General features: G+C 43.1%; 1 protein-coding gene across 6 annotated transcripts in view; it reads left to right on the top strand.

Moving 5' to 3' along the window:
- The window catches only part of sipa1l1 (signal-induced proliferation-associated 1 like 1), a 483,945-nt gene that overhangs the window by 99,112 nt on the left and 366,041 nt on the right, over nucleotides 1–18,792 (top strand). For 3 of the 6 annotated variants that reach the window (XM_038784402.1, XM_038784345.1, XM_038784356.1), the window contains exon 2: nucleotides 13,457–13,533. The gene's annotated coding sequence lies outside the window, so the exon portion shown is untranslated. Of the gene's footprint in view, nucleotides 1–13,456; nucleotides 13,538–15,788; nucleotides 15,902–18,792 lie in introns of all 6 variants that reach the window. The other 3 variants (XM_038784365.1, XM_038784376.1, XM_038784385.1) reach the window with 2 other exon arrangements.

Here is an 18,792-nt window from a genome sequence, read left to right as displayed (position 1 = left end):
TTGCGTATGTTCAAAATACAATAGGTATTAAAATGGAAAAAATAAGATATGAGATTTATGAACTGCAACTAACCAATTGCCATTTCTTCCATTTAAAAAAAAATATAGAATTTTTTTTATTGGACCTTTATCACAAAATGTGTTGACTAATGTCACAAAGTAAGTTGTCAAGAGTACGAAAAGAGACTTCAAAGGAATGCAAATCGGCTAAATGATTGGGCAGATTTTGGCAGATGGGAGTATAATGTGGTGAATATTTCCATTTTGTCCATTTTGGGACAGGAAGAATAAAAGAGCAGTATACCATTTTCGTGGAGACAGATTGCAGAGTTCCAAAACAGAGGGATTTGGGTGTCCTAGTATATGAGACAAAAAGTTAATATGTAGGTATAGCAAGTGACTAGGAAGTCAAATGGAATGTTGCCATTAACTGCAAAGCAAATAGAGTATGGAAGTAGGGAATTGTTGCGACAGCTGTACAGGACTTTCGTGAGACTGCATCCACAGTACTGTGTTCATTTTTGGTCTCCTTGCTTAATGGATTTAATTACATTAAAAGTAGTTCAGAGAAGGTTCACTTGACTGATTACTGGGATGAAAAGGGGTTAGCATTTGAGAAAATCTGAACAAGTTGGGATGATATTCTTTTGAGTTTAGAATAAGTGGTGATCGTATTGATACAAGATCCTGCAGATACTTGACAGATTGGATGCTTGTGGGAGAGTCTGGAATCAGGGGGACACTGTTTAAAAAATAAAGGGTCTGTAATTTAAGACCGATTGAGATTTTCTTTCTCAAGAGGGTTGTTCATCTGTGGAATAATCTTCTGCAGAGAACAGTGGAGGCTGGATCATTGAATTTAATCAAGGCCCAGTTAGGCTTTTGATCGACAAGAGGGTCCAGGATTGGACTTAAAGCACTGAACTGCTTACTCCTCCTTATTGTTGTGTTTTTGTGTGATGCAGATTCCCGAGGTACCTGATGCTTTGGGATTCATCCCCCTTTGCCTCAAGAGACTTCTGGCGAGTGCCGTTCAGCACTGTTCCACACAAACGGGGACGAGATGGAACAGCACTTGTGGGGGTCTCCCAGTAGATTGGAGGCCCCAGCTGTATGCCCTTTGGGCAGGGTGGTGCCCTGGCACTGCTGGTGCCAGCCTGGTACCTTGGCGGTGCCACCAAGGTGTCCAGATGGCAATGTCAGCTGACCTGGGGACTGCCAGAGTGCTGGGTTGGCCCAGCTAAGGTGCCCAGCTGGCATTTTTGTGATCGGGTGGGGGGGGGGCTCTCCTATAGTGCATTTGGGGGAATGGTTGGGGATTGTTTCTGCGGCCTTGGGAGTCAGGGCGGCATTTACAAATGGTGTCCCGATCTCTCACTGCACTGGGGAGTTCTCACGAGCGAAGTTTCCCACTGTACAAAATGCTGCGAGTGCCGGGAAACACGTGCATAAAAGTGCTCGCCGTGGGACTTTGTTCTCATTTGGTTGAATCGGGTCCTATATCTCAGAGCTATGCATAGATGACTCTAGTTTTGATGTGTGTAACATCAAAAGACTCTGGCTTCCAGTTCATTCTGCAATTGGTTTACTTTTCTCTGTCCACACCTAGGTGCAAACATCAAGCACAATGAGCATCAAAAATAAACGGACTCTCGTAACCGAGCACTGAACAATTGTACAACATAGATTGCAGAGCGGTACTGAAAATGAAACTGTTGGATCTAATGGGTTCTGAATTAGTATGAACTCGAGTTTGTTTGACTTGTCAGAAAGCTACAGCTCGTTTGCCCAGGTGCTTGGATTTTCCAATAAGACTGTTTAATACGTAGAAAGATGCCTCATCACTTTCAAAGTGTCATTCATCTAAAGATGTATGTGTCTATTTAATATTTCTCATTATTTCTCCATGTTAAAGTTGGCTGTCATTATTCCACATTGGAATATTGGTTACCACATGTCAGCATCTTGGGACACATTGGAACTCAGTGTGACTACACTTGCCTCAACAAAAACCAACAGCATGACTTTGGTCCTGCGATCTTTAATGCCAGTTTGAAATACATTGTGCTGGAAGATGGTTCCATCTGGCCACCCGCATCAGATTGAAATAATGAACTTGCTGAGTGCCTGCTGATTGGCCCGCCTAAAGAAGCTCGGCAATTTAAGCTTTTCCTTTGGGATTAAATGTTTTTTTAAATATATTTTTAATAGGATTTTTAATTTGTTACGAATATTGCAGCAAAGCAAAAGAAAAGGTCATCAATGCAGGATACAATCAATATTAGAGATGCATCATACCCATCACAACAAAATAAAACATTGGAAAATTTGCAATTACCCCAGCATTAAGAGAAATTACATTTGTATCCCACAACGAAATCCAACCTCTCCACCCAGGACAGAACAGACATCAAGGGGCGGCACGGTAGCACAGTGGCTAGCACAGTTGCTTGACAGCTCCAGGGTCCCAGGTTCGATTCTCTTGGGCTTGACCTTGGGTTACTGTCTGTGCAGAGTCTGCATGTTCTCCCCGTGTCGGCATGGGTTTCCTCCAGGTGCTCCGATTTCCTCCCACAGTCCAAAGATGTGCAGGTTAGGTGGATTGACCGTTGCTAAATTGCCCTTGGTGTCTAAAAAGGTTGGGTGGAGGTGTGGACTTGGGTGGGGTGCTTTTTCCAAGAGCTGGTGCAGACTCAATGGGCTGAGTGGCCTCCTTCTGCACTGTAGATTCTACGACTGCAAAATTATGAAGAGAGGACCAGCAGCAACAGGTCCAAGTTATTCTCTGTCCAGGGTCTCCCATGTAAAAAGAAGAAAAAAGTAAGGACCAGTGACAACCCACTGGATCCCAGGTCTAAAGTACCCATGAAGTGCCCAGGAACAAAAAGGGATTAGGCCACCGACCACCCAAACAAAAACAAACCCCCCAAGGGGAGCGACAGGATAGCTATGAACCAGAATCTTAAGTAAGGATATCCTCAGTCTCAGTCAAAAAGGGGAAGACCTTTCCCAGCGAGAAAGGGATCATCAAGATGCTCCCATGAAAAGAGGCAGCTTGGGAGGGAGGGCTGATCCACCCACCTGCGGTACCAGGGGACCCATCCCAGCAACCAGGGCCACCCAGGAAAAAAGCCAGCGGCACCATAACACGAGCACTTAAAGTGAGCCTACTAATCAGCCGGAACATAGAGACCCAACCATGTTCCACATACGGCAAGTCAAAATTTCACCTTGAATAACTTTAGGGAAAAGCAAGTGCAAAGTGAGGGACGCAGTGGAAAGTCACCTTTTGGGGCCTCTCAGAAATGAGGGAAAGAGAAGAAAGAGCAAGAAGCATCAGAACTAATCGCACGGATGACGCACGGGCAACCAACCTAAACCTCCAACTTCCCGAGCACCACCTGATGCACATCAAGTAAAAGCCGAGCCAACCAGCCAAACAACACGGGAATATCATTCCCACCAGGGAGCAAGATGCAGGACATCTACTAGGCATAACACTCAGCCCATCCCCCAAATCACCAGCCATTCACGTATCAAACCCAACCTTTCGAAGCTATGCCCACAGGTACTCCCATGTGGAGGGCACCCTGGACCACGGGGCAACAGGATATTGACCATGGTGCCTGGCCAAGCCTAGTCCAGCGTTGTCCTTCAAAACAACTACCTTAGGAGATTGACCCTGGAATCTCCCACACAACCGCAACACCATGCCGAGCCTACACTGACCCAGTCCCAACCAGGACAAGGCACTACTCAGCTATGAAAAGAGAAAGGATAAACACTCTGGCTTTAGCCAAGAGGGGACCCCAGTCCAGAAGGAAAAGAACAGTCAAGACACGACCAGTGATGGGCAGGCCAAACCGATCCCAGGCTTTGAAGACAGGATATACTGTGTTCCCTCGAATCTGGTACAATATGCCCAAACTCCAAATCAAGATCCTCGAAACATGGTAGCCAATTCTTGAACTCACTCGGGGATTCATCATCTCCAATACATACACCTCAAATACATCAATAAATATTTTTAAATGCAGTGACGAAGAACCAATTGTGTTCTATTGTGCTGGCTTGCAGAAAATCTTATGCTGGATTATATAAATGAGTTTGAGTGGACACTTGAATCATAAATTATTTCCCCAAAGTGAAATTATGTTTAGATTATTGGTTGCACCATAAGTGGAAATTCTACCCATGTAGTAAGTTAGCTACCCACCATTTTCAAAGTAGTGGCTTAATCTACTCCAGTTTATGAGTGTGGTCTTGTTAATAATAATATATCCTAGCTGTCCCTTCTTTATTATTCATGAAAAACTATAGGCTTATACTTCCGTGAAAAACGTTAAGGGAGGTGACTATGATTACCCAGGAGCTAAGGTTTTAATTCTTCTAACCTTTCCTGGATTACCATTCCTGTAAGAGAGTTGGAACTTTCCGAAGATTGTGATTTTTAAATTTGGAGTATCAGATAGTTCCCAGTGATGAACAGATGGCCAAAGGAAGTTTGAACTTCCCAGGCAATTATTCATGCAATACTTACATGGCTGGCATGCATCCTATGGGTCCTGAAATGCACTTGATTTAAACAAAATAACCATTCAAAGGTTGAACTGTAATTTATATAAATAATATTTGACTGAATTATTGAATGCTATAAAAGGAGTTGGAAAGGAAGTTTTAAAATTGCTGGTCACATTATCTGGAAGCTGTCTATTGGATGTGACACTATGAAGTTCCATGCCAGCGAACATCGGAATGGGGAAAATGGAGCTTTATGTTGCAGGTTCTATTTGTTCAGATACTGGATTGGGGAGTGCCAGTGGGATCTCTAGATAAAATATTTTTCTCCAATCCTTTTTGCTAAGTTTTTAATGCACAAGATGCGAATGGTGGTCAATTTGGGTTACCAATAAGTTCACAGACCTTTTTATTTATGGTAACAGGATATATAAAATGGATCGATAGTTTTCTTTTTACTGTAACATTTACATGCAAGGGACTGGAATTCTTCCTGATTTAATGTGCTCAATTTTAGTAATGGGAATGATCAACTTACGTTGATGTAGATTGGAGGATCTGTCCCAACAATGTATCTCCAGCTGTACCATTGTGACACTTTACAATTTCCGTCAGCTGTCATTCTGTAACAAATTGCCAGTTTATTACAGAGTTATGGGCAGCTTTTGTCGGAACTCGATTTAAAATTGTTCAAACTCATTTTGTGAAGGGCCATTGGAACCACCAGTCAGGAAATTTCTCATTCCGTCAGATTGTTTTGAAGCTGCTCTTGGAGAAAAACTTACATTGATTCAGTCAAGCTAACCTAGCAGTTCTGCCAGCGTTTTGTTGTGGATTGGTTCCAGTGATCTTCCATGCCATGACTTTGTGATGCACCACTATGAATGCAAATGCACTGTTCTTTTCTATTGTGCTCAGATGCACCAGTGAGAATGCAAATGTACCGAGTGTTTCTTTGCATTGTTCTGCTTTTGGCATGTTTCAATTATTCTGTAGAAAGTAATTCCAGTGATGAAGATTAGCTGGTACAGAACTACGGCCCACTAAATAGTATAATAGCAGAGCATGTTGGTATTCCTCTAAATCCTTGTGATGAAGGCGCTGGAAGAATTTTTTTTAACCTGGCTGTAAGAAGGAAACTCATTGAAGATTTAACAATCTCTAGGAGGAATGAAGATTTGGAAATTCAATCAACTTGTACTTGTGTTAATGTGGAGAAGGCGCGGAGCTGGGTCAGAGGGGTTGATTCTCAGTGGGTCAGAATGGAGGAGAGTTTAGGAAGGGGGTCGGGATTGAAGGCGCTAGCAACAGGGCCGGTCCTGATGGCCCCGGGGAAATACTCGGGGAGTCCGGTAATAATAGCTTCATTGAGGATTTGGAGGCAGTTTCACTAACACTCCAGGTTGGGGGCAGGGTCAAGGGAAATGCCGATTCGGGGGAATCACCGATTTGAGCCAGGGAAGTGGGATGGAAATTTTCAGAAATGGAAGGAGAAGGGGATTAAGACACTAAAAGATGTGTTTCTTGGGGGTCGGTTTGCAGGACTGAAGGAGTTGGGAGCGAAGTATGGGCTGGAGCAGGGGAAATGTTTAGATACATGGAGGTTTGAGATTTTGCCAGGAAAGAGATACAGAGCTTCCTGGTGGAGCCGGCCTTCTCATTGCTGGAGGAGGTGCTGATGACCAGGGGGACTGGAGAAGGGGTAGTGTCGGCGGTTTACGGGACTATTTTGGAAAAGGAGAAGGCACCACTGGAAGGGATCAAAGCAAAGTGGGAGGAAGAGTTTGGAGAGGGTATGAGGGGTTCTGGTTTGAGGTGCTCCAGAGAATGTACGCCTCCACATCATGTGCGAGGTTGGGGCTGATACAGCTGAAGGGTGGTATATGGAGCACACCTCACAAGGGTGAGGATGAGCCGGCTCCTTTGAGGGGTAGAAGATGTGTGTGAACATTTGGGGGGGTGAAAATCACATTAATATGTTTTGGTCCTGTCCAAAGCTGGAGGATTACTGGAAGGAGATTTTTAGGGTAATCTCTAAAGTGGTACACATGAAACTGGACCGGGGCCCTCAGGAGGCCACATTCGGGGTGTTGAACCAGCCGGGGTTGGAAATGTGTGCAGAGGCAGATGTTGTTGCCTTCGCCTCCTGGATCAACTGAAGGCGGATTGTGTTGGGATGGAGAGCAACCTCTCCATCCTGTGCCCTGGCGTGGCAGTAGGAACCTGGTGGAATTCTTGACTCTTGAGAAGGTTAAGTTTGAACTGAGGGGAAGGATGGAGGGGTTCTACAATTCATGGGCATTATTCATTATGCACTTTCAAGAAGTGGATAACATCGAACATTAGTTTGGGGGGGTGGGTGGGAGGGTTGGGGGAGAGGGGGACTGTATGTGTTAATGGTGACTGGGTGATTCTCGATTCATTTTTGTTATTTGTTTATGTTAACATGCGGGTAGTTGTTTAGGGGTTGGTGGTAGGATGGGATTGTTGTTGATATGGGGGATTGTAATTACTGCTCATTGTTTATTGTCGGTGAGTACAAATTTGGGAGAAAATGTGAAAAAGGAGAATAAAAATATTTTTTAAAACTTGTATTAGGTGCCTTGCAGTGGTCAGATCAAGAACAGCAGTGGATTGGTTGTTTTATGATCACTATGGATGCTAATAACCTTTTAAAGAGAAATTGGAACTTGCTGAAACTTGGTTACTGGATGGGAAAAAAAGGCAAATCATAATTTCACATTTTTAAAAACTTGGACTGTATCAAATGACTTGGCTAAACATGGTTTTTTTCTTTAGACAATTCCTACTTTGGAAATAAGCATTATTTGTCACCTTGCCTCTTTCTACAGTTACACAGTTCTCCTAGCAAACAGTTCAGTTGTGCAGCTTACAATAGTTTGCTTCCATTTTGTTTTTCCAGCTGGGTAACTCATAGTCCCAGAACTGCGCCTCGTTTTGAGAATTGTGCTGTTTCCCCTTGCTTCAAGTTAGGCCAATCTTCCAGCCTCCTTTAACTCCTCATAAACTCAGTACTCATGCTGAGCAGAAGTTCTGAATCAGCATTTCTCTGTTTAAGTTGCTAATTTGAATTATTCTATTTCTTGCTCTTCTTTTCAATTACTGCAGACCATGCTCGACAAAATTCCAACTTCTGTCTGATAAACTGGCATTTACGGGGAAGCCTGTATGTATCCTTAGAGGTGGCAGTGTAGTGATAATTACACTGGACTAGTAATCCAGTAACTGAGTCTAATGTTCTGGCGTCACTGATTCAAATCCCACCATGGCAGCAGTTTGAATTTTAATTCAACTAATAAATCTTTATTTGAAAACAGTTAGACCAATGGTGACCATGAAGATATGTCATAAAATCCATTTGTTTCAGTATTGTCCTCTTGGAGAAGGAAATCTGCTGTCTTTTACCTGGTCTGGCTTTCATGTGACTCCAGACCCACTGCAACTTGGGGCCTCACAGTAGCATGGTGGTTAGCATCAATGCTTCACAGCTCCAGGGTCCCAGGTTCGATTCCCGGCTGGGTCACTGTCTGTGTGGAGTCTGCACGTCCTCCCTGTGTGTGCGTGGGTTTCCTCCGGGTGCTCCGGTTTCCTCCCACAGTCCAAAGATGTGCGGGTTAGGTGGATTGGCCATGCTAAATTGCCCGTAGTGTAAGGTTAATGGGGGGATTGTTGGGTTACGGGTATATGGGTTATGTGGGTTTAAGTAGGGTGATCATTGCTCGGCACAACATCGAGGACCGAAGGGCCTGTTCTGTGCTGTACTGTTCTATGTTCTATGTAACACGGTTGATATTAACTGCCCTCTGAAATGCCCTCACAGTTGTGTCAAACCACGACTAAGTTTTTAAAAAAAGGAATGAAACCTGGCATCGACCTAGGCATCAGAAATGACAATGGCACACCCAACCCTGTATATACTGCAAGGCCCTCCTTACTAACATCTGAGGGCTGATGATAAAATTAGGAGAGCTATACCCCAGACTGGTCAAGCAAAAACTTGATATTGTCTGTAAAGCATGATTCCCTGAGTATGACTATATCCCACACACCACCATAACCTCCAGAGATAACAGTGCATAGTATACAGTCAGTAGGGAGATGCCCTCCTTCCTAAAGTACAAGTTGCAGTCCAGATAACCAGGTAATTGAGACAGAATACGAAGACAGCTTAGGTTAAGAGACCAGAGACCACAGTATTATTTGGAAGAATTCAAGGAAAAGTGAACCGAGTTAGAGACAATTGCAGATTTAAAGTGGGACAGCAGACTTCAGGGGTAGATGAAATGTTTAATGCTGCTTTAACACAGTCTGGGAACCGAAAGTTAAAGCAATAGTGAGCAGTTTGCCCAGCAGTCAGGAAAATGAATCCAAAAGGGGATGGTGTGGTGTTGAGCTCTGGACTGGATTCACTGTTAAAAGTGAATCATGTAATCATCGAATCCCTACACTAGAGGAGGTCATTCGAATCCCTCCGAAAGAGCACCCTACCTAGTCCCAATCCCCCGCCATATCCCTGATACGCCATGACCCCACCTAACCATTGGACATTAAGGGACAATTTAATATGGCAAATCTGCCTAACCTGCACATCTTTGGGCTGTGGGAGGAAATTGGAGCACCTGGAGGAAACCCACCCAGACACTGGGGAATGTGTAAACTCCACCCAGACATCACCTGACGCCTGAATCGAATGGTGGTCCCTGGTGCTGAGGCTGAAGTGCTAACCACTGTGCCACCATGCTACTTTGTTTAAAAGTGTTATTTGGAAAACCTGGACTGGATTTTGGAATGCAAACCACGAAGGGAAAGCAATATTATGAGAAGATTTTGAACCATGTTTTTGGAAGTGAAGTTGGAAACTCACGTGACCATCATCTGGGGGGGGGGGGGGGGGGGGGGGGGTTCTGAGGAGATATTTACTTGGAGTTTAGAGTGGAGAGTGTATTTTCCCACCGCCCTCTTGTATGCTTAAAAAGAACTTGGTGTTAATGAGACCATTGTAGCTGAAGATATACTTTGTAATCCATGTTAATCCTAAACCCTCTGTGTAATGTTAAGCTAAAGAGGAAGTAAAGGCATATAGTATCATAATCCAATTTCTTAATGTTGATTATAAGTGCTCCAATGATTCTAGTTCTCCCACAGTTTATTAAAAAAATAAAAGTTACGGTATTTTAAGCCAGGGTTCCATTCTTGGATCATCTTGGCCAGTTAAAACACCAACTGGGATTGTAACAATTAGAGCAAGAGAAGTAAAACTCATACTTAAAAGAACATGAGAAACCTTTAAACAGTTAACAGTACTTGTCAAACAGTTTGTAAAGGATTTCTACTTAAGTAGACTTGGAGCTAAACCCTCTGTTGCCCATAATCCTCATACTTTTTAAATCTACACCAAATTTTAGTAACATTACCTAACAATGCCTTGCTGCCCTTAGTCTGGCTTCAACAAGCATTCTTGTCCGAGGTCTCAAAGCCGCCATGACATAAACACGGTCTTTAATATTTCCTTAAATCTTTTTTCCCTTTTTGATCTTGTATTGTATTGTTTTCTACAATCCTTTACAAGTTAATTTGCAAAAAATTGATGAACCCTTTTTTCAACTTTATGGTTGCTATATGTTGGACTCCTTATTTTACATTCTAATAAGAATCGGTAGTCCGATTGGTGGGAGGTGTCAAAAATACGACTTTATAGTATTTGTTAATTACTCACTGGTATACACTTGAATAAGAACTGAACAAAAACTTGATGAAATAGCAAACAATACATGGCAAAAGGCATAACGCACAAAAGGAAATCACCTTAACACAAACTAACAGGCAGATGATTCAAGAATTCAAGAACGAAGGCCTCGATGTCTTTCTTTTAAAGGAATACTTATCTCTGGTTTAACCCCTCATTTACTTTCATTGGCTTCTAATTCTCAGCCGACAGCTGGTTTGTTCAAATGAATGTCTGTTACTTAGAGGATGACTTGTTAATCAATCATTGGATATTACTCAAGATTGACTAGTGCCTATCAAAACTAGCTTAGCGTTTTTGTGAGCAGTCTTAGGAAAAGTACTGCATGTGTTTTCCCACATTTTGCTATGTCTCAGTGGAGTCCTTAAGAATTGATTAGACAGAGAACAATACATTCTCACTGCTGAATGTACTGGAATACAATGGTTAATTCATTATAAGACACTGACTGAATTCCCACAGTTAAGACACTTTTAATATTTAGCTTCTTCAGCTATATGCATTCAACTAGCTCCTCTATGAATAAAATTAGATACTATCACTATTTAAAAAAAATCCTACAATATTTTGTCGTCTCTATTTACAATCTTCCAGTTGTATATGTCATTTTGAAATACAACTTATCTTATTTGCTTTATGTAAATTCCTGTTCAAGATCTCTCCTGGCTCTCTGTTCATTACCATTTCAAACCTCTTGCCTTCACACATCCTCTATTGATGCTTGACTGTTGCAGTCCATCTGTCTCTAATTCAACAAAACCAGTCACACTCGGGGAGTGTGTTTCCCAGTATATGGCAATGATACTGCACACCTAGCCACTCTGTTCCAATGCAGCTACACCATTGACGTCTAGCCAACAATGTGGAAAAATTGCCATGAAAAAAAAATGAAAATCGCTTTATTGTCACGTGTAGGGTTCAATGAAGTTACTGTGAAAAGTCCCTAGTGGCCACATTCCGGCGCCTGTCCGTTGTGGCTGGTACGGTGTATCCTGGACAAATTCAACAGTCAATTACCACCAGTCAATTGGCTTTGCTCAATTATCAACAAAGCGATAGAAAGTGGCAACGTTGGTGCATCAAGTGACACTTGCTCAGCAATAACCTGCTCACTGACTCTTGGTTTGGGTTCGACCTGGGCCACTCGGTTCCTGACCTCCTTATAGCCTTGATCCAAATATGAACTCTAAGACCTGAACTCCAGCAGTAAGGTCAGAGGGACTGCCCATAACATCAAAACAGTATTTGACTAATTCTGGTGTCAAGGAGCCCTAACATTCAAGTTAGTGGGAATCGGGGAAACTCACCACCAGTTGAGTCTTACATAGTATAAAGGAAGATGATTGTTAGAGATCAATCATCTCCGTTCCAGGATATTGCAGCACAAGTTAGGGTAGTGTCGTAGACCCAACTATTTTCAGCTGTTTCATCAATGATCTTCCCTCTATCATTAAGATCAGAAGTGGGTATGTTGAAGTGGGGATCATGATTCAGCACCATTTATGACTTCTCAGACATATAAGCAGTCATTTTCTTAACTTTTATTTAAGCTCACTATGCCTGCCACAGGATGATTTTTTTTTTACTGAAACCATGTACCATGGTAAGATTCTAACCTGGAACCCTGGCGGATTGCTGAAGGCTTTTGTGCTTTACCAGTTCAACATTCAGGCTTGGGCTGATAAGTGGCAATTAACATTTGCGCTACACAATCGCCAGGCAATGACCATCTCCAAGAAAAGAGAATCCAACCATCTCCTCATAACATTCAATGGCATCATCATCAGTGTGTATCATCTACATAATGGACTGCAGCAACTCATGTAAGGATCCTGTGACAGCACCGGCCCGGCGCCGGAGTGATTCACGCCACTCCCGCGGCAGCAGAGTAGCCAGCCCCGCTGGTTCATGGAGAATCCCGCCCATCATCTCTACAACTAGAAAAATATATAAATTATCAGCAGTAGATGATTATCGAGGTGTGGTGTTCGAGCAAACGGTACCACCTCGAAGGACCAGGGCAACAGATGCATGGGAACACAACCACCAGCACACTACCACCACTGTCACAGACTATCCTGACTTGGAACCATATTGCAATTCCTTTAATGTTGCTGGGTCAAAATCCTGTAATTTCTTACCTCTCATCACTGCGCGTATACCTATAAATACCGGGGTTGCAGCAGTTTAAGAAGGCAGCTCACTACCACCGTTCTAAGTCAATTGGGGATGGATAGTGAATGTTTGCCTAACCAGTGATACCCACATGCCATGAATGAGTTTTTAAAAAAAACTGTTCTCAAAATAGCTTTATCTGCCTTCTTTCCCCATGGCAACGGGAAACACCGTAATGTTGTATTGAATTGTTAATAATTAAGTGTTAATTATTTTTGATCCCTGATCCCTTTCATCTTGCAGCACTGCTATTTACAACTTAACACTTCCGGGACTTTAGGAGACTTTGGGTATACGCAGAACCTGCTGGCATTGTCGCCAAGCGTCTCCTTGCAGATCTCTCTCGAAGTAATGAGTCTCCCTCAGATTTCTAACAGTTAAAACCAGCCAGGCTGGCTGTCGGGCGGACTCCAGCACAGGTGACATGACCCCTCTAATGTGCCTAAATTTAAAGCGGCTGCCTGGAAACATTTTAATTGTCTGAACCAAAAGGTGCGATCCTAAAACAATCTCATGGTTGTAACAGTTGGTAGCCATTTGATTTGTATCCCTTCACTTTTAAGGGATGTATTTTATATTTATTTCACTGTTTGGTTTCCCCCAAGACTATCTATGACCACATAGAGCACAAGTGACTTTGCTCCCAGTAAATATCGAACATCAGGATTTTCCTCAGCTGAGTACGAAGTGTCTGCAGTTTGCTGTACAGACTCTGATGGTTCAGACAAAACAGTATCTTTAGAGATCACTGGGAAGCATCTGAATCTTTTTTACCCTGCTCAGCAGCAACTTCTTTCGTGTAAACTTAGGCTCTTTGGAGTTTGACGAGTTTGGTTTTAAACCTGCTGCAAGCTATTAAAATGAAGCCTGTTAAATCCAGTAATTTGAAATTAAAGACGCAGAACCTTTGTCATGTGGGTCCATCGCAGAATTATTTATTAAACTGAAACCCTTTGTTCTCTGAACTTGTGTTTAAAGCATTTGTACTTTCCACAGCTCCAGATGTCCTGGCTGATGAAGACGAAACCTTGGTGGTGAACTGGACAGCAAAACCCTGCGGCACTTTCACAATAGTACGTAAGGTCACTTTACTGTATTTGTTTCTATAGAACAGTGAATGATTGACAGCTCAATGGCTACAAGCTGAAAAGAGAATGAATGGAAATTTGTGGAATGTAATGTTCTAAGATGCCCTTTGTGATGAGGATTATAATGCTGTGCAGTTCTGGTCAGTAGTATTTGAAGGGTGCAATTGATGAATGAAGCTTGGAAATTGGATATTTAGGAATAACATAATGGTGGAGTGTGGAATCATGAATGTAAGTATTTAAGGATTCTCAGCCAACCGGGGTGGGGGAATGAGTGACCCCTGGCCTCCCTCTCTTCTCTACCCTGGGTTAGCCCTCCTTTCCTGTCTTACAGATGAACTCCTGAGGACTCAAACTATATGCATTAAGATTACTTAGATGTCAGATGGCCTGGCATCACTACATGTGATCAAATGTCACATCGGTCAAATGTCACATGGCTAGAATATCATGTGAGCAAACCTCCAGGAATGCCTCCCAATCAAGTTAGCAACTCGAACACCACACCGCTATAATCATCTACCGCTGATAGCCTGCGAACCGGTGGGGCAGGCTACTCTGGTGCCACGGGAGTGGCATGAATCACTCCGGCATCGGGCCGCCCTGAAGGTGCGGAATCCTCCGCACCTTCAGGGGTTAGGGTGGCGGCAGAGTGCTTTGTGCTGTGCCGCGCCGGCTGGTGAGGAAATGGGCTTGGTGCCACGCCAGCCGGCGCCGAAGGGTCTCCGCTGGCCGCGCAAGTTGGCGTATGCAAGGGTGCACAAGCGTGTGCTGACATCATCCCAGCACATGCGCAGGGGGGGTTTATCTCCGTGCCGGCCATCGCGGAATGTTATACCAGTTGGCGCAGAGGAATAGAGTGCCCCCATGGCACAGGCCCGCCCACGGATCGGTGGGCTCCGATCGTGGGCCAGGCCACCATAGCCCCCCCCCCCCCCGGGAGGACCCCGGAGGCCGCCCGCCAAGACAGGTCCCGCCGGTAAGTGCTTGTCGTAACATATGCCTGTGGGACCGGCCGAAAAACGGGCGGCCACTTGGCCCATCACAGGCCAGAGAATCTCTGGGGGGGGCGCTGCCAACGGCCCCCGACCTGCGCGGTGCGATTCCCGGCGCCAGAAAGTTCTGCCGCCGGCGGGGGTGGGATTCACACCGCCCCCCGGCGATTCTCCGACCCGGCGTGGGGGGTCGGGGAATCCCGCCCAATGTGTTTGGCGGCATGGTGGTGCAATGGTTAGCACTGCTGCCTCACGGCGCCGGGGTCCCAAGTTTGATCCTGGCCCTGGGTCACTGTCTGTGTGGAGATTGCACATTCTCCCCATTCTTTTGTTGGTTTCGCCCCCACAACCCAACAATGTGCAGGGTAAGTGGAGTGGTCACGCTAAATTGCCCCTTAATTGGAAAAAATGAATTGAGTACTCTAAGTTTTTTTTAAAAATGAAAAGAGATGACGTGTTAAGGTGAGTTTTATTTTGGACTGTAAGTCCATTAATTTGTGTAACCTTCACAGTTCCAGTGTGGAAAACTGTTCATTTCACGGAAGGGAAATATGAAGCAAAGATTTGAAAATATTAGCTTTTGAATAACTTGGTGCTGAGAGCAGCCAGACTTGCCTACTGAAGAAAAAAAAATAATTATTGATTATTAATAATGAACAAGAGTTGTCACCTCAAATATTTAAATATGTAACCACTCACTTTTCTAGAGGAAGATGATGTGGGTTTTTTGACTGAGATTTGATTTAAATATTGCAGTTTGGTGATTCATTTAATAGTTTTTGAATCTTTCTGACTTGTTTGGAAGTCTATGACAGAATGAAAATTACCATTGTGCCTGACTGCAGCTTGAAGGAAAAGGTCAGCATGAATATTCAGAAGATGAGCACTTTGTTATTCACTTCCTCCCCTTCTTGCTTTTGGGAGAAAATATTTTTTTTAGATAAAACATTGTACAATATTGCTAGTTAGCATCGATTTTGTTGGAGAGAATATCAAAGGATTTATTAGTTTAGTCAGCCTCCAGTTCAACAGATGTTGTTGTTTTCTGTTTTGACTAGTGCATTCAAGAAGAATTGGCTGAATTTGTTGGGGTCATAGGATATATTAGTTGGGGTGTTTGAACCTACTCTCAATTTTCATTTGATGTTTCGAATTTACCTGCTCCACGCTTATTTACTATTTTAGATAATTTGTTAGGGACCTTCTTTGCAGGCTGAAAAGTCTCAGTCTCTCCTTGTATTTCAGATTCCAGGATCAATGTTTTGGCTCTTCACTGCACTGTACTTGAACATCCCTCAGTGCTGAATACAGTACTGAAGATGTACTGTCTTGCTCTGACGTGCGTCCAACAATGTTGGGTACGTACTTCAATATCCTTTGGGTTGGGCAGCACGTGGCGCAGTGGTTAGCACTGGGACTATGGCACTGAGGATCCGGGTTCAAATCCCGCCCCTGGTTCACTGTTCATGTGGAGTTTGCACATTTTCCCCGTGTCTGCGTGGGTTTCACCCCCACAACCCAAAGATGTTCAGGTTAGGTGGATGGCCACGCTGAATTGACCCTTCCTTGGAAAAGAAATAATTGGATACTCTAAATTCATAAAAACAAAAATTCTCTGGGCAGCATGGTAGCACAAGTGGATGGCACTGTGGCGTCACTGCGCCAGGGTGTCGGGTTCAATTCCCCGCTGGGGAACTGTCTGTGCGGAGTCTGCACGTTCTCCCCGTGTCTGTGTGGGTTTCCTCCGGTTTCCTCCCACAGTCCAAAGATGTGCAGGTTAGGTGGATTGGACATGATAAATTGCCCTTAGTGACCAAAAAGGTTGGGAGGGGTTATTGGGTTGCAAGGATAGGGTGGAAGTGAGGGCTTAAGTGGGTCGGTGCTGACTCGACGGGCCGAATGGCCTCCTTCTGCACTATAGAACATAGAACAGTACAGCACAGAACAGGCCCTTCGGCCCTCGATGTTGTGCCGAGCAATGATCACCCTACTCAAACCCACGTATCCACCCTATACCGGTAAATCAACAACCCCCCCCTTAACCTTACTTTTTAGAACACTACGGGCAATTTAGCATGGCCAATCCACCTAACCCGCACATCTTTGGACTATGTTCTGTGTTTACTGATTTACTGCACGCCCACAGGTTTATTAGGGCATAAGAAAAGCAAGCAAAGCACTGGGATTCTAGCGGGATGCAACTGAGAAGTACACTTGTGTAAAATTTGTATAGAACCTTGGTTAGACCGCACTTAGAGTATTGTTCTTTGTTCTGGGTCTCCACATTATCTGGAAGATATAGATGCATCAGGGAAGGTCTAAAAACAATTTACAAGGGTGATAACAGAATAAGAGAGGTTATAACTAACAACCCTGCTCTTTAGTTTTTTTCCTCTTTTCTCTGATGAACAGAAGGCCAAGACGTAACTGGATCAAGGGCAATTATGGTGGGGTTTTGTAAAGGTAGATGTAGAAAAGATGTTTCCACTTTGGGGGAGTTCAAAGCTAATGGTTATATTTATAAGGTAGTTACTAATAAATAATTCCAATCAAGAATTCAAGAGAAACATTTTTGCCCAGAGGGTGGTTAGAATGTCAATATCACTACCACATGGAGTAATTGAGGCTATTGGCAATGATGCATTTAAGGGGGAAGTTGGTTTAGCTCGTGAGGGAGAAAAAAAAACTGTGTGCTATGCTGATTGGATTAGATGAAGTGTAGTGGGAGGAGGCATACTAAATGCTGGCACGGACCAGTTTGGTTGAATATTTCTCTGCTGTACCTTCTATGTAATTAGTTGGACATAGTAGTTATCATACAGTATACTAACACTCCTGGGTCTCCTTCTACCTCAGTAGCTGTTTCAACACCTTTCATGGAATATTCAATTGCATGTTGATTAAACTAATTTCAAGTAAGTTAATATGTTTCTTTAAAGCATTCTGTTTACAGCCACCAAAAAGTTGTGCCTACGATAAAGACTTTTGCCAAAGGTGCTTCTTTTTGGGCTCATGTTTGAAGTGAATCTTGATGTAACTATATCCTATTGTACTTCTCAGCAGCTAGGTGTCAAAAGTACAGAAAGGGACTTGAGTAATTGTCTTCAAATCAATCTACTGACAAATTCAGAAACCTGGAATCATATTTTGATTGAAATGAAGTGTATACAAACTTTCGAGAAGGAAATGTGAAGATGGGATGTTATTTTTTAAAATGTGTTTGCAGAGCATTATGCTTGTCTGTAACAAAGGTGTATCTGTGTGTGAATCATTTAATTAAGCTAGTAGTGGTTAATGGAGGCAACTTGTCAGAATTTTTTAAAAAATTCCGAGTACCCAATTTATTTTTTCCAATTAAGGGGCAATTTAGCGTGGCCAATCCACCTACCCTGCACATCGGGGAGGTTTGACCAATAAAAAAGATAGAGGTGCTAAGTGAAAGCAGTTGTGATAAGCTATGAGAGAGTGGAATTGTAATTAAACAGGTTGAATTTAGAAATTTGTGTCAGGAGATCGATAAGGACATGGCTTTACAATTGCTAAATTTCAAATGGGAGTAAAAAGCTTTTACAGTTTACAGAAGTTCACTAAATTTAAGTTGACCTGAAAGGGGAGGCAATAGTAAAAACATGACTGATTCTTATGTTGGAAATGCTGAGTTCAAAGAGGTGCTGAGGGCAATGGATTCAAAAGATGAAAGGGAAATGGGATATTTGAGAAACTATATTGAACTGTTGGCCATGTGGGGAAGACCCCCTGGAAACAGCTGCAACATTTGAATCAGCCATCCAGTCAAGCCAGGCAAGTCTTTGTGCAGAAAGCAGTCTTGTTTTTAAATAGTCTTCGATTTCCACAACAGAGTAGAAGGGAGCAAAACGTCATGTGGTCCACTCTTACTAATATGATAGCACTTTTGCCATGGGTAATATTACTGGATTTTTGTTGTTTAAGATCTATACAGGAGTGTTGTTAAGAAGGTGTTTACTTGGGTATTCTAACCAAGTGGTCGTAAGTGGTATTTTTGGTGGGATGTTTTGTAAGACTGTTTTAATTGTATAAGTTTAACCTTGCATTCTTGAGTTTTCTTCTTATCAAATAAAAATCATTACATTTGTTTTAAAATCCCAAAAGTGTTACTGGAATTTTATACTACTGGGATCAGTATGTTTTGTTTTGTTTTAGAATGCAAAAAAAGGTTATGATCAGTAAGTCGCATTTCATTCTGGGATTTGGCTTGCTCAGAAATAAC

The sequence above is a fragment of the Scyliorhinus canicula genome, chromosome 2 (genome assembly GCF_902713615.1).
Source record: "Scyliorhinus canicula chromosome 2, sScyCan1.1, whole genome shotgun sequence".
Classification (NCBI taxonomy): Eukaryota; Metazoa; Chordata; class Chondrichthyes; order Carcharhiniformes; family Scyliorhinidae; genus Scyliorhinus; species Scyliorhinus canicula.
Note: the sequence above shows the minus strand (reverse complement) of the source record. Positions and strands in the feature narration are given on the sequence as shown.